A 14,379-nucleotide genomic window follows, 5' to 3' on the forward strand; every position below is an offset into this window, starting at 1 on the left:
TATTGAATGTTTTAAGAGGAAGATGATTAAAACTAAGAAAAAGACTTTAATTAGAAGTAAAAAACTATTGGAGATTATCCACTCCAATGTTTGTGGACCTTTCCCAAAACAATCTATGTAAATATTTATTTTGTGGCCTTTATTGATGATTATTCAAGGTTTTCATACCTTTATTTAATTTCAGAAAAACAGTGTTAAATTGTTTCAAAGTTTTTAAAACTGAAGTAGAGAAACAATTGAAGTTGTCTATTAAAATTTTAAGGTCTAATAGAGGAGGTGAATACTATGGCAGGTACACTGAGGCATGTCAATCTAAGGGGCCTTTGGTTTAATGCTTAGAGGAGTGTGGTATTCAAGCACATTACACTACTCTAGGCACGCCACAACAAAATGGCGTGGCTAAGAGGAGAAATAAAACACTGATTGAAATGGTTAAAAGCATGATGAGTTGTTCAACACTTCCACAATCTTATGGGGTGAAGCTATGAAAATGTCGAACTACATATTGAACCGTGTTCCCGGTAAGTCAGTTTGTAAAACACCTTTTGAATTATAGACAGGGAGAAAGCCAAGTTTAAATCACATGCATGTTTGGGGCTATAATGTATAATCTCGCTGAAAAGAAATTGGATTCAAGGATAGTTTCATGTCATTGTGTGGGATTTCCTAATAAATCAAAGGGTTATAGATTTTATGCATAAAATCTCTCAAATAGAATCTTTGAATCCAATGCTGCCAAATTTATTGAAGATAAAAAAGCATCAAGTGATTTTCAAGTGGCATCAACAATGGAATTTGAAGAGTAGGGTGATCTAAGTGAGGGTAAAAGCCACGAGGAAAATTTTGATTCACAACATGTCGTTGAGTTTTAGTTTGAAGACTTTGATTTGCAAAGTGGCGCATCTGCTACAAATGTTAATATGCCTACCACAAGTATTAATGCAGCCTCAACTCCGCAAGCATAAATTAGTCAACCATTAATGAAAGAAGGGTGATGCCACAAAGAGTTAGGAGATCAGCAATACCAGATGATTATTTTGTGTACTTTCAAGAAGTACAACTGAATGAAGGCATATCAGATGATCTTGTCACTTATCAAGAAGCAATGAGTGGTTTGCAGTCTAAATTATGAAATAAGGGCCGAGCAAATATAAAACTAAACTACATTACTTACAATGTTTTACGAAGTTTTCTAAATTAGCGTGGTAGTTTTTTTTTGCCATTGTTTATTCCTCATTGATGAAAAAAATGGTTTACAACTCAAGGCAACAAAGTGAAATTATAATATGGCATCAAATCAAATATCTTAAAATTTTATTTTATCTCATGAAACATCCCACAAATTTATTCAATTCTCTGTTTAAGATAGAGAAGAATGAGGTGGGGTAGAATTTACAATTATACAATGATTAAATACTCTGTCAGCCCTGGCTTGAATGGCAGTTCTGTTCCCGGGGTGTTCATATGTAAAAGTGTTATTCACGAAAACATTATGGCACGGTCTTCCCAACGCCACAAGCACCCGACAACTACCGCCACCAATTTTCTTCCCTTTGAAAATATTTTTTGCACTCAACCACGGCTGGCAAGTCATCCAAATGCGCCAACGTTGGAAGTGCGCAACTCGCCAAAAGCAAAATGACCAAAATTGGAAACATGTTTAGTCCGGCCATAATGGTGGAAAGAATGTGTAACTTTTGATTTTCTCAGAAAATGATCCCTTAGATGCTGTTGAACTTTGACGCAATAAGTTGTACACTTATAAGTGATGAGGCAAAGGTGCGAGTCATTCGTAAGATGAAAAATGCATTTTCCTTTTAAACTACTTTAGCAACGTATTTATTTCTACGAGGTATCAAATACGAGAGTTTCTAAATTTGGTATTTATTTGGTACGATAAACGCAACTTACAAGTTCCCATATATTGCTTAAATATCAACAATCACATAGATATTTATTATTTCGCACAAATATTACTTATTCGCAAATTAATTGATTGACTAGTTTATTACAATAAAGTTGCAAAAACTGTGAACTAAACTTGCGCACTTGTCATGTTAGTGACTATCATTGCGTGAAAGAGACGACATGCAGGAAAAAAAAAGTGCCTAGCCTTAATTGTTCTGCCGTAAATAGGCGAACACATATCTCGAGCATTGTTTTTCCTACTACATCAAAATGAAAACGTGTCGTAAGATTAAATTTGTTAAGAAGCAAAGAATCGTTGAAGTACAATAGATTAAGAAAATGAGCATCCCTTTCTGGTAACTGATTTTAGCGCAAATATAATATCCCACCTACTGCATATGGTACAATACACACGCCCCGCACGCTTGAATATAATGTTAACAACCTGAAGTTGTGTCCTTAATAAGTGTCGAATCATTCAACCAATATTTTAGTTTTGATTAATTAGACAAAAAAGAAAAAGAAAAAAAAAAGATGCGAAGGTGTGCAAAATGAACACACTTTTTCAAACTGTAGTATATGCATAACAACTAGAATCAAAATTCTAATAAAAGTCGGTCAAGAGTCTTTCATAAACCTATTTCAACATCATTTTGTAAAAATTTTGAGCAATACATTATGGCGAAATTTCCATCTTTCTTAACTTAGATCCAGAAACAATAAAGAAGGCACGTATGACTGTTACAAGGAAGATCCTGATCCTACGAGTAGCCACATACTCGACAATAGTTTTGCACATGCCTGAGTATGGTTGAGTGATATAATTATTTAAAAAGATAAGCATGACATACCAGTATGCTGTGTAGCCGCGATATCGGAACGTAATGCACATATAAGGGCCGAACAAATATAAAACTGATCTATATTACTTACAATGTTTCACGAAGTTTTCTAAATTAACGTGGTAGTTATGCTTTTGCTATAGTTCATTCCTCATTGATGAAGAAAATGGTTTACAACTCAAGGCAACAAAGTAAAGTTGTAATAAGGCATCAAATCAAATATGTCAAAATATTATTTTATCTATTGAAACATCACACAAATTTATTCAATTCTCTGTTTAAGATAGAGAAGAATGAGGTGGGGCAGAATTTACAATTATACAATGATTAAATACTCGGTCAGCCCTGGCTTGAATGATAGTTCTGTTCCGGGTGTGTTCATAAGTAAAAGTGTTGTTCACGAAAACATTATGGCACGGTCTTCCCAACGCCACAAGCGCCCAACAACTACCATCACCAATTTTCTTCCCTTTGAAAATATAGTTGTACACGTCAAATGCATACTTTATGCTGAAATATTTTTTGCACTCAACCACGGCTGGCGAGTCATCCAAATGCGCCAACGTCGGAAGTGCGCAACTCGCCAAAAGCAAAATGACCAAAATTGGAAACATGTTTAGTCCGACCATAATGGTGGAAAGAATGCGTAACTTTTGATTTTCTCGGACAATGATCCCTTAGATGTTGTCGAACTTTGACGCAAGGAGTTCTACACTTATAAGCAATAAGGCAAAGGTGCGAACCATTTGTAAGATGAAAAACGCATTTTCCTTAAAACTATTTTAGCAACGTATTTATTTCTACAAGGTATCAAATACGAGAGTTTCTAAATTTGGTATTTATTTGGTACGATAAACGCAACTTACAAGTTCCCATAAATTGTTTAAATATCAACAATCACATAGATATTTATTATTTTGAACAAATATTACTTATTCGCAAATTAATTCATTGACTAGTTTATTACAATAGAGTTGCGAAAACTGTGAACTGAACTTGCCCACTTGTCGTGTTAGTGACTATCATTGCGTGAAAAAGAGACGACAAGCAGGAAAAAAACGTGCCTAGCCTTAATTGTTCTGCCGTAAATAGGCAAACGCATATCTCGAGCAATTTTTTTCCTACTACATCAAAATGAAACGTGAAGTAAGAGATTAAATTTGTTAAGAAGCGAAGAATCGTTGAAGTACAATAGATTAACAAAATGAGCATCCCTCTCTGGTAAACTGATTTTAGCACAAATATAATATCGGACCCTTGTGCATATGACACAATACACATGTCCCACACACCTGAACATAATGTTAACAACCTGAAGTTGTGTGATAAGTTTCTAATCATTCAACAAATATTTTAGTTTTGATTATGCAGACCCAAAAAAAAAAAAAAAAAGATGCAAAGGTGTGCGAAATGAACACACTTTTTCAAACTGTAGTATGTGCATAACAACGAATCAAAATTATAATTAAAGTGGGTCAAGAGTCTTTCATAAACCTATTTCAACATCGTTTTGTAAAAATTTTGAGCAATACGATATGGCAAAGTTTCCATCTTTCTCAACTTAGATCCAGAAACAATAAAGAAGGCACGTATGACTGTTACAAGGAAGATCGTGATCCTACAAGTAGCTACATAATCGACAATAGTTTTGCACATGCCTGAATTTGGTCGAGCAATATCATTATCGAAACAGATAAGGATGGCATATCAATATGCGTTGTAGCTGCAATATCGGAATGTAATGCACATATAAGGGCTAAAGAATTATAAAACTGAACTATACTACATACGATGTTGCACGAAATTTTCTAAATTAGAGTGGTGGTTGTTTTTTTGCTATTGTTCATTTCCTCATTGATGAAGAAAATGGTTTACAACTCAAGGCAACAAAGCGAAGTTGTGATAAGGCATCAAATCAAATATATGCAAATTTTATTTTATCTCATGAAACATCCCGCAAATTTATTCAATTCTCTATTTAAGATAGAGAAGAGTGAGGTGGGGCGGAATTTATAATTATACAATGATTAAATACTCGGTCAGCCCTGGCTTGAATGGCAATTTTGTTCCCGGTGTGTTCATAAGTAAAAGTGTTGTTCACGAAAACATTGTGGCACCGTTTTCCCAACGCCACAAGGGCCCGACAACTACCGTCGCCAATTTTCTTCCCTTTGAAAATATAGTTGTACACGTCGAATGCATACTTTATGCTGAAATGTTTTTTGCACTCAACCACGGCCGGCGAGTCATCCAAATGCGCCAATGTTGGAAGTGTGCATCTCACCAAAAGCAAAATGATCAAAATTGGAAACATGTTTAGTCCGGCCATAATGGTGGAAAAAATGTGTAACTTTTGATTTTCTCAGAAAATGATCCCTTAGATGATGTTGAACTTTGACGAAAAGAGTTCTAAACTTATAAGCGATGAGGCAAAGGAGCGAGTCATTCATAAGATCAAAGACGCATTTTCCTTTAAAACTACTTTAGCAACGTATTTATTGCTGCGAGGTATCAAATACGAGAGTTTCTAAATTTGGTATTTATTTGGTACGATAAACGTAACTCACAAGTTCCCATAAATTGTTTAAATATCAACAATCACATAGCTATTTATTATTTTAGACAAATATTACTTATTTGCAAATTAATTGATTGACTAGTTTATTGCAATAGAGTTGTGAAAACCGTGAATTTAACTTGTGCGCTTGTCGTGTTAGCGACTATCATTGCCTAAAAAAGGGACGACAAGCAGGAAAAAAAATGCGACTAGCCTCATTTGTTCTGCCGTAAATGAACAAACGCATTTGTCGAGCATTATTACTCCTACTATATCAAAATATAAACGTGACATAAGAGATTAAATTTTTTAAGAAGCAAAGAATCGTTGAAGTACAATAGATTAAGAAAATGAGCACCCCTTTCTTGGTAAACTGATTTTAGCACAAATATAATATCGCACCCTAGTGCATAAGGCACAATACTTGTGTCCCACACGCCTGAATATAATGTTAACGACCTAAAGTTATGTCTTTGATAAGTGTCAAATCATTCAACAAATATTTTAGTTTACGTTATTCAGACAAAAATGAAAAAGATAAAAAAAAATAAAAAATAAAAAAAAAGATGCGAAGGTGTGCAAAATGAAAACGCTTTTACGAACTGTAATTTGTGCATAACAACTTGAATGAAAATTCTCATAAGAGCGGATCAAGTGTCTTTCATAATCCTATTTCAACATCATTTTGTAAGAATTTTGAGCAATACAATATGGCGATGTTTCCATCTTTTTAAACTTTGATCTGGAAACAATAAAGAAGGCACGTATGACTGCTACAAGGAAGATCGCGATCATACGAGCAGCTATGTCTCGACAATAGTTTCGCACATGCCTGAATTTGGCCGACCAATATAATTTTCTAAAAGGAGAAACATGACATATCAATATGCGATGTAGCTATAATATCGGGACGTAATGCACATATAAAGGCTGAACAAATATAAAACTGATCTATATTACTTAAGATGTTTCACGAAGTTTTCTAAATTAGCGTGGTAGTTGTTTGATTGATATTGGTCAATCCTCAATCATGAATAAAATGGTTTACAACTCAAAGTAACAAAGTGAACTCGTAATAACGCATCAAATCAAATTTATCAAAATTTTATTCTAACTCATGAAACATCCCACAAATTTATTAGCCCTGAAGAAGTTCAATTGTCTGTTTAAGATAGAGAGGAAGAAGGTATGATGGAATTTACAATTATACAATGATTAAACACTTGGTTAGCCCTAGCTTGAATGACAGTTTTGTTCCCGTTGTGTTCATAAGTAAAAGTGTTGTTCCCAAAAACATTATGGTTCCGTCTTTCCAACGCCACAAGAGCCCGGCAACTACGGTCACTAATTTTCTTCCCTTTGAAAATATAGTTGTACACATCGAATGCATACTTTATGCTGAAATGTTTTTTGCACTCAACCACGGCCGGCGAGTCATCCAAATGTGCCAACATTGGAAGTGCACAACTCGCCAAAAGCAAAATGACCAAAATTGGAAACATATTTAGTCTGGCCATAATGGTGAAAAGAATGTGTAAGTTTTGATTTCTCAGAAAATGATCCCTTAGATGATGTTGAAATTTGACGCAAGGAGTTCTACACTTATAAGCAATGAGACAAAGGTGCAAGTCGTTTGTAAGATGAAAAACGCATTTTCCTTTAAAACTATTTTAGCAACGTATTTATTTCTGCAAGGTATCAAATACGAGAGTTTCTACATTTGGTATTTATTTGGTACGATAAACGCAACTTACAAGTTCCCATAAATTGTTTAAATATCAACAATCACATAGATATTTATTATTTTGAACAAATATTACTTATTCGCAAATTAATTCATTGACTAGTTTATTACAATAGAGTTGCGAAAACTGTGAACTGAACTTGCGCGCTTGTCGTGTTAGTGACTATCATTGCGTGAAAAAGAGACGACAAGCAAGAAAAAAACGCGCCTAGCCTTAATTGTTCTGCCACAAATAGGCGAACACATATCTCGAGCATTGTTTTTCCTACTACATCAAAATGAAAATGTGACGTAAGAGATTAAATTTGTTAAGAAGCGAAGAATCGTTGAAGTACAATAGATTAAGAAAATGAGCATCCCTTTCTGGTAAACTGATTTTAGCACAAATATAATATCGCACCCTAGTGCATATGGCACAATATGCATGTCCCACATGCTTGAATATAATGTTAACGACATGAAGTTGTGTCCTTGATAAGTGTCGAATCATTCAACAAAAATTTTAGTTTTGATTATTCAGACCAAAAAAAAAAAAAAAAAAAAGATGCGAAGGTGTGCAAAATGAACACACTTTTTCGAACTGTAGTATGTGCATAACAACTAGAATCAAAATTCTAATAAAGTGGGTCAAGAGTCTTTCATAAACCTATTTCAACATTGTTTTGTAAAAATTTTGAGCAATACGATATGGCGAAGTTTCCAACCTTCTCAACTTAGATCCAGAAACAATAAAGAAGGCACGTATGACTGTTACAAAGAAGATCGTGATCTTACGAGTAGCCACATAATCGACAATAGTTTTGCACGTTCCTGAATTTGGCCGACCAATATAATTTTCGAAAAGGATAAACATGACATATCAATATGCAATGTAGTTGCAATATCAGAACGTAATGCACATATAAAGGCTAAACAAATATAAAACTAATCTATATTACTTACGATGTTTCACGAAGTTTTCTAAATTAGTGTGGTAGTTGTTTTAGTGCTATTGGTCATTCCTCATTCATGAAGAAAATGGTTTACAACTCCAAGCAACAAGGTGAAGTCGTAATAACGCATCAAATCAAATTTATCAAAATTTTATTCTAACTCACAAAACATCCCACAAATTTATTAGCCCTAGAGAAGTTCAATTGTTTGTTTAAGATAGAGAGGAAGAAGGTATGATGAAATTTACAATTATATAATGATTAAACACTCGATCAGCCCTAGCTTGAATGGCAGTTCTATTCCCGATGTGTTCATATGTAAAAATGTTATTCACGAAAACATTATGGCATGGTCTTCCCAACGCCACAAGAGCCCAGCAACTACCGTCATCAATTTTCTTCCCTTTGAAAATTTAGTTGTACACGTCGAATGCATACTTTATGCTGAAATATTTTTTGCACTCAACCACGGCCAGTAAGTCATCCAAATGCCCCAACGTTGGAAGTGCGCAACTCGCCAAAACCAAAATGACCAAAATTGGAAACATGTTTAGTCCGGCCATAATGGTGGAAAGAATGCGTAACTTTTGATTTTCTCAGAAAATGATCCCTTAGATGCTGTTGAACTTTGTCGCAAGGAGTTCTACACTTATAAGTGATGAGGCAAAGGTGTGAGTCATTCGTAAGATGAAAAAAGCATTTTCCTTTAAAACTACTTTAGCAACGTATTTATTGCTACGAGGTATCAAATACGAGAGTTTCTAAATTTGGTATTTATTTGGTACAATAAACGCAACTTACAAGTTCCCATAAATTGTTTAAATATCAACAATCACATAGCTATTTATTATTTCGCACCAATATTACTTATTTGCAAATTAATTGATTGAATGGTTTATTACAATAGAGTTGTGAAAACTGTGAATTGAACTTGCACGCTAGTGACTATCATTGCGTGAAAAAGAGACGACAAGCAGGAAAAAGAACGCGCCTAGCCTTTATTGTTCTGCCGTAAATAGGCAAACGCATTTCTCAAGCATTATTTTTCCTACTATATGAATATGAAAATGTGATGTAAGATATTAAATTTGTTAAGAAGCGAAGAATCATTGAAGTACATTAGATTAAGAAAATGAGCACCCCTTTCTTGGTAAACTGATTTTAGCACAAATATAATATCGCACCCTAGTGCATATGGCACAATACACATGTCCCACACACCTGAATATAATGTTAACAACCTGGAGTTGTGTCCTTGATAAGTGTCGAATCATTCAAAAAATATTTTAGTTTTGGTTATTTAGACAAAAAAAAAAAAAAAAAGATGTGGACGTGTGCAAAATGAAAACACTTCTACAAACTATAGTATGTGCATAACAACTTGAATCACAATTCTAATGAGAGTGGATCAAGAGTCTTTCATAAACCTATTTCAACATCGTTTGGTCGGGAAACAATAAAGAAGGCACATATGACTGTTACAAGGAAGATCGCGATCATACGAGTAGCCATGTCTCGACAATAGTATCGCACATGGCTAAATTTGGCCAAGTAATATAATTTTCTAAAAAGATAAGTATGACATATCAATATGCTGTGTAGCTACAATATCGGAACGTAATGCACATATAAAGGCCGAACAAATATAAAATTGATCTATATTACTTACGTTGTTTCACGAAGTTTTCTGAATTAGCATGGTAGTTGTTTGATTGCTATTGTTTATTCCTCAATCTTGAAGAAAATGGTTTACAACTCAAAGCTATTAAGTGAAGTGGTAATAATGCATCAAATCAAATTTATCAAAATTTTATTCTTTCTCTTGAAACATGCCACAAATTTATTAGCCCTAGAGAAGTTTAATTCTCTGTTTAAGATAAAGAAGAAGGAGGTGGGACAGAATTTACAATTATACAATGATTAAATATCGGTCAGCCCTGGCTTGAATGGCAGTTCTGTTCCCGGTATGTTCATAAGTAAAAGTGTTGTTCACAAAAATGTTATGGCACGATCTTCCCATCGCCACAAGTGCCCGACAACTGCTGTCACCAATTTTCTTCTCTTTGAAAATATAGTTGTACACGTCTAATGCATACTTTATACTGAAATGTTTTTTGCACTCAACCATAGCCGTTGAGTCATCCAAATGCGCCAACATTGGAAGTGCGCAACTCGCCAAAAGCGAAATGACCACAATTTGGAAACATGTTTAGTGCGGCCATGATGGTGGAAAAAATGTGTAACTTTTGATTTTCTCAGAAAATGATCCCTTAGATGCTGTTGAAATTTTGACGCAAGGAGTTCTACACTTATAAGGGATGAGGCAAAGGTGCGAATCATTCGTAAGATGAAAAACGCATTTTCCTTTAAAACTACTTTAGCAACGTATTTACTAATGTGAGGTATCATATACTAGAGTTTCTAAATTTTGTATTTATTTGGTACGATAAACGCAACTTACAAGTTCCCATAAATTGTTTAAATCTCAACAATCACATAGCTATTTATTCTTTTGCACAAATATTACTTATTTGCAAATTATTTGATTGACTAGTTTATTACAATAGAGTTGTGACATCCGTGAATTGATCTTGCTTGCCGTGTTAGTGACTATCATTGCTTGAAAAAGAGATGACAAGTAGAAAAAAGAACGTGACTTGCCTTAATTGTTCTTCAATAAATTGACAAACGTATTTCTTGTGCATTATTATTCCTACTATATCAAAATAAAAATGTGACGTAAGAGATTAAATTTGTTAAAAAGTGAAGAATTATTGTCATTTATTTTGTATATATGCCTACAACTTGGAAGCCTATGGTCACAATGGAACTAATTAAGGCAAGTAAAAGTTATTCGGTATGGGAACAAAATATGGAACATGCATATGCATTTCTATCATGCTAGGATAAGTACTTCTCAGAATATCCATAAATTGTGCAAGTAAACTTATTTATCAATTATCGCACTTCTCTATTCAATAGTAGAAGAGTTTTCAAGTTCGTTATTTTTTAATGACTCAAGTTTAATGAAAGTAAAATAAGTCACCAAATTATGTGACTGTTGCTACGTAATCAATTTATGTATCTATAGTACATTAAATTCAATTTTAAATAATTAATTGATATGATACATAATATTCTCGGTAGTAATAAGTTTAGAATAAACCCACATGCATATATAGTGACTTCCAAAAGAGTAGACTGCCGTTGCGAAGTCACCCGCTAGTCTTAAAAAAAAAAAGTAATAGTTCAAACAATGAGAATAAAATGGCAAACTTGCCAACTCCACCTCTACGTGGAGCTCCGTCCACATTGATTTTTCAATGCTAGTATTGACTTCACCATTGAAGGGGCCATATATGAAAACAACTAATCTAAAGATTAAAAAGTTGTTTTGTTAATGTATTCCTTATAAGTGAAATGTTTTAGATTTGATTAGTTTAAATTGCGATTTCAATACTAATTTATTATGTTGGCCTCATTTTAATACTATTTAGTAGCGTACACTGCATGCAAGAAAGCAAAAGATATGACCCTACATGAATGTATGCAAATTGTAGAAGTAACCCGTCCACAATGAAGGTAAAAGAGGAGTTACTCATTAAGAAAACTTAAAACTTATCACTTTCAATTCACGAGGAATGGTAGGACTAAAATGAGATAAGTTTCTTAAACATGGAAACTCACTTTTAGTCTTCCTTTTTCTCTAATCGACACAATATCACCAGTCTTAAGTGTGGCTTCATTTTTCGTAACAAGGGTCCAATCCACGCACATCACCATTCTACAGATAAAAATCCAGAGATGCACATCATTTTCGATTATATTGGAAGTACGGTATTAGTAAGTAACAAAGTAAAAAACAAATCTTGAACTTGTAGATCTTTTCCTACGATAAGGATCAAACACTTGAAAGTGTGAGTGTTTTATTCTTGATGGATGAGTGGATTCCTGAGCAGTGTGGAGCTATAAAATTTACTAAAGAGAGTCAACTAAATTAACAAAAACTAAGACAAAACAAAATAAATCATCTAATAATAACCCAAAAGCCTTAGGTTTTCCTAGTTGATTTACACGGATTGAGGTGCCATAATAATTGCCGGGTAGTAAATTTCATTAATATTCAAATTTATTTCAAGAATTAACCACAACTATTACCATATTTAGCATTTGTATTACCATTTTTATATTTTATGAGCCCCAAAAACATACGGGTCAACAACTCATAATTTGCATATTTGTGAAATTTATGTTAGCTTTTATTTCATTAAAGGTCCAGACAGTGAAAACGGTCATTGTCACATCCTAGTCTCACCCCGTCATAGCATGATATTGTCCTCTTTGCCCCCCCTCCCCGACCACGCCCTCACGGTTTTGTTTCTGAGAACTCACACGAGAACTTCCCGGAGGGTCACCCATCCTAGGATTGCTCTCGTCCGAACTTGCTTAACTTCAGAGTTCCGATGGAACCCAAAGCCAATGAACTCCCAAAAGGCCTCATGCTATATGGAGGTGGGTATGTACATATAAGGCACATCATCCCCTCCTCTCCGTTGGTCGATGTGGGATGTTACAATCCACCCCCCTTAGGGGCCCGACGTCCTTGTCGACACACTCGCATCACACAGCAGAGTGGCTCTAATACCATTCTGTCACATCCCAATCTCGACTCCGCCGTAGCATGATATTGTCCGCTTTGGGCCCCGACCACGCCCTCGCGGTTTTGTTTCTAAGAACTCACACAAGAACTTCCCAGAGGGTCATCCATCCTAGGATTGCTCTCACCCGAACTCTCTTAACTTTAAAGATCCGATTAAACCCGAAGCCAGTGAGCTTCCAAAATGCCTCATGCTATATGAAGGTGGGCATGTACATATAAGGCACATCACCCCCCTCTCCATTGGTCGATCTGGGATGTTACAGTCATGCCTTGAGAACAAGATATACAAAATCAAATCTAAACATATACAAATGCATAATCTATTAATTTGAGAAGGTCAGCAGACTACCATGAGCCTTCATTGGCTCCGCCGTTGTTCCTGATTATGAAGAAAACGAAAGAACCCATCTAACTAAGAAGTAAACCAACAGAACATGATTAACTAACTCCGTAAAGCTTAATGGAATTGTATATGAGCAATAAACTATAATTCGAGGGAGAGTTCAGATAAGTAAAGAGAACGTACCGAATCAGATCAACTTATTTTGTCCATGATAACTTAAATCCTGCAGTAGCTATAGCATCAACTCTCACTGATGCTTCTATAACTTAAATCCTGCAAAGAGAACATGATACATAAGTTACTAAGGATGCTGCATTATGAAGAATGGAGAAAGGATAACAATATGATAATTTGCAACCTTGGCGGTTCGTAATCAAGAGCAATCAGTGGTATCCTGGTCAAAGATACTGGCACATTACAAACCAGCAAGAGAAAAACTCTTTACAAACATTAAACGTGTACGATTAAATATTATGATAAATACCTAACTATCTTGACCCGTGAAAAATGTTTCTCTTTTCTTACTAGAAATTGTAGTACAATTATTCTCTCTTTTGTTTATTGTTTGCTATCGTTTTATCTAGACAATGTAATAAAGTCTAAAATTCTGGAACCACAATGACTAGAGCTCCTTTCTCCCGATGGCATGTCTCCCTTCTTCTTTCAAGGACGAGTGAGAGGATGAACGAGAAAGCGATGTTTTTGTGCATTTTGGGAAAGAGATTCAGCTTCAGGAATGTGCCACTTAGCTGAAGCTATAAAGGGGGATGTTGATAATTTACTTAAAGGAGTGGCAGACAAAACTGTTACTGAAGAAATAAAGCTTCTTCTCCAGTTGGTACTTCACAACTTGTATTACCTTCCTTACCAAGACTGTATTTTTTATTTTGTTTTTGTCACTTAATTTACCCTTCTTTGGACCATTTCCAACCCTTGGGGATAAAATTTAAAAATCTGAGCCAGAAAATTTTAAGTCATAACCAAGAAACTGTTTTTCTCCTCCAACCCTTAGGCCATCTCCAACCGAAGGGGCTATGTTTAGCCCCGTCTAGATTATAGCCCTGCAAGAAATTATTTTTAATGAACAGTGATAGGTCATATCTATATACAATCTCCAACCGAAGGGGCTGTTTTTTAGCCCCTCAATAATTTATCATTTTAAGTTTGTTCTTTAATTTTATCGGTTAATTGAATTACATTATCATATTAAAATAAGGTTTCCAAACATAGGGTCACTTGTCACTAAATGTTGTTTTAAGTTTCATGTTGTTTAAGTTTCAAGTTATTAAATATTTTAATTTTACTTGCATGTTAAGAACTTAGACATTAAAATGAGGTAAGATAGTATGGAATGGTGAAAAAGATGTGAGAAATGATGTAGAAATGACTTACG

The sequence above is a fragment of a genome, unplaced genomic scaffold (assembly GCF_019419815.1).
Source record: "Pyrus x bretschneideri cultivar Hongxiangsu unplaced genomic scaffold, Pyrus_bretschneideri_v1 Contig66, whole genome shotgun sequence".
Lineage (NCBI taxonomy): Eukaryota > Viridiplantae > Streptophyta > Magnoliopsida > Rosales > Rosaceae > Pyrus > Pyrus x bretschneideri.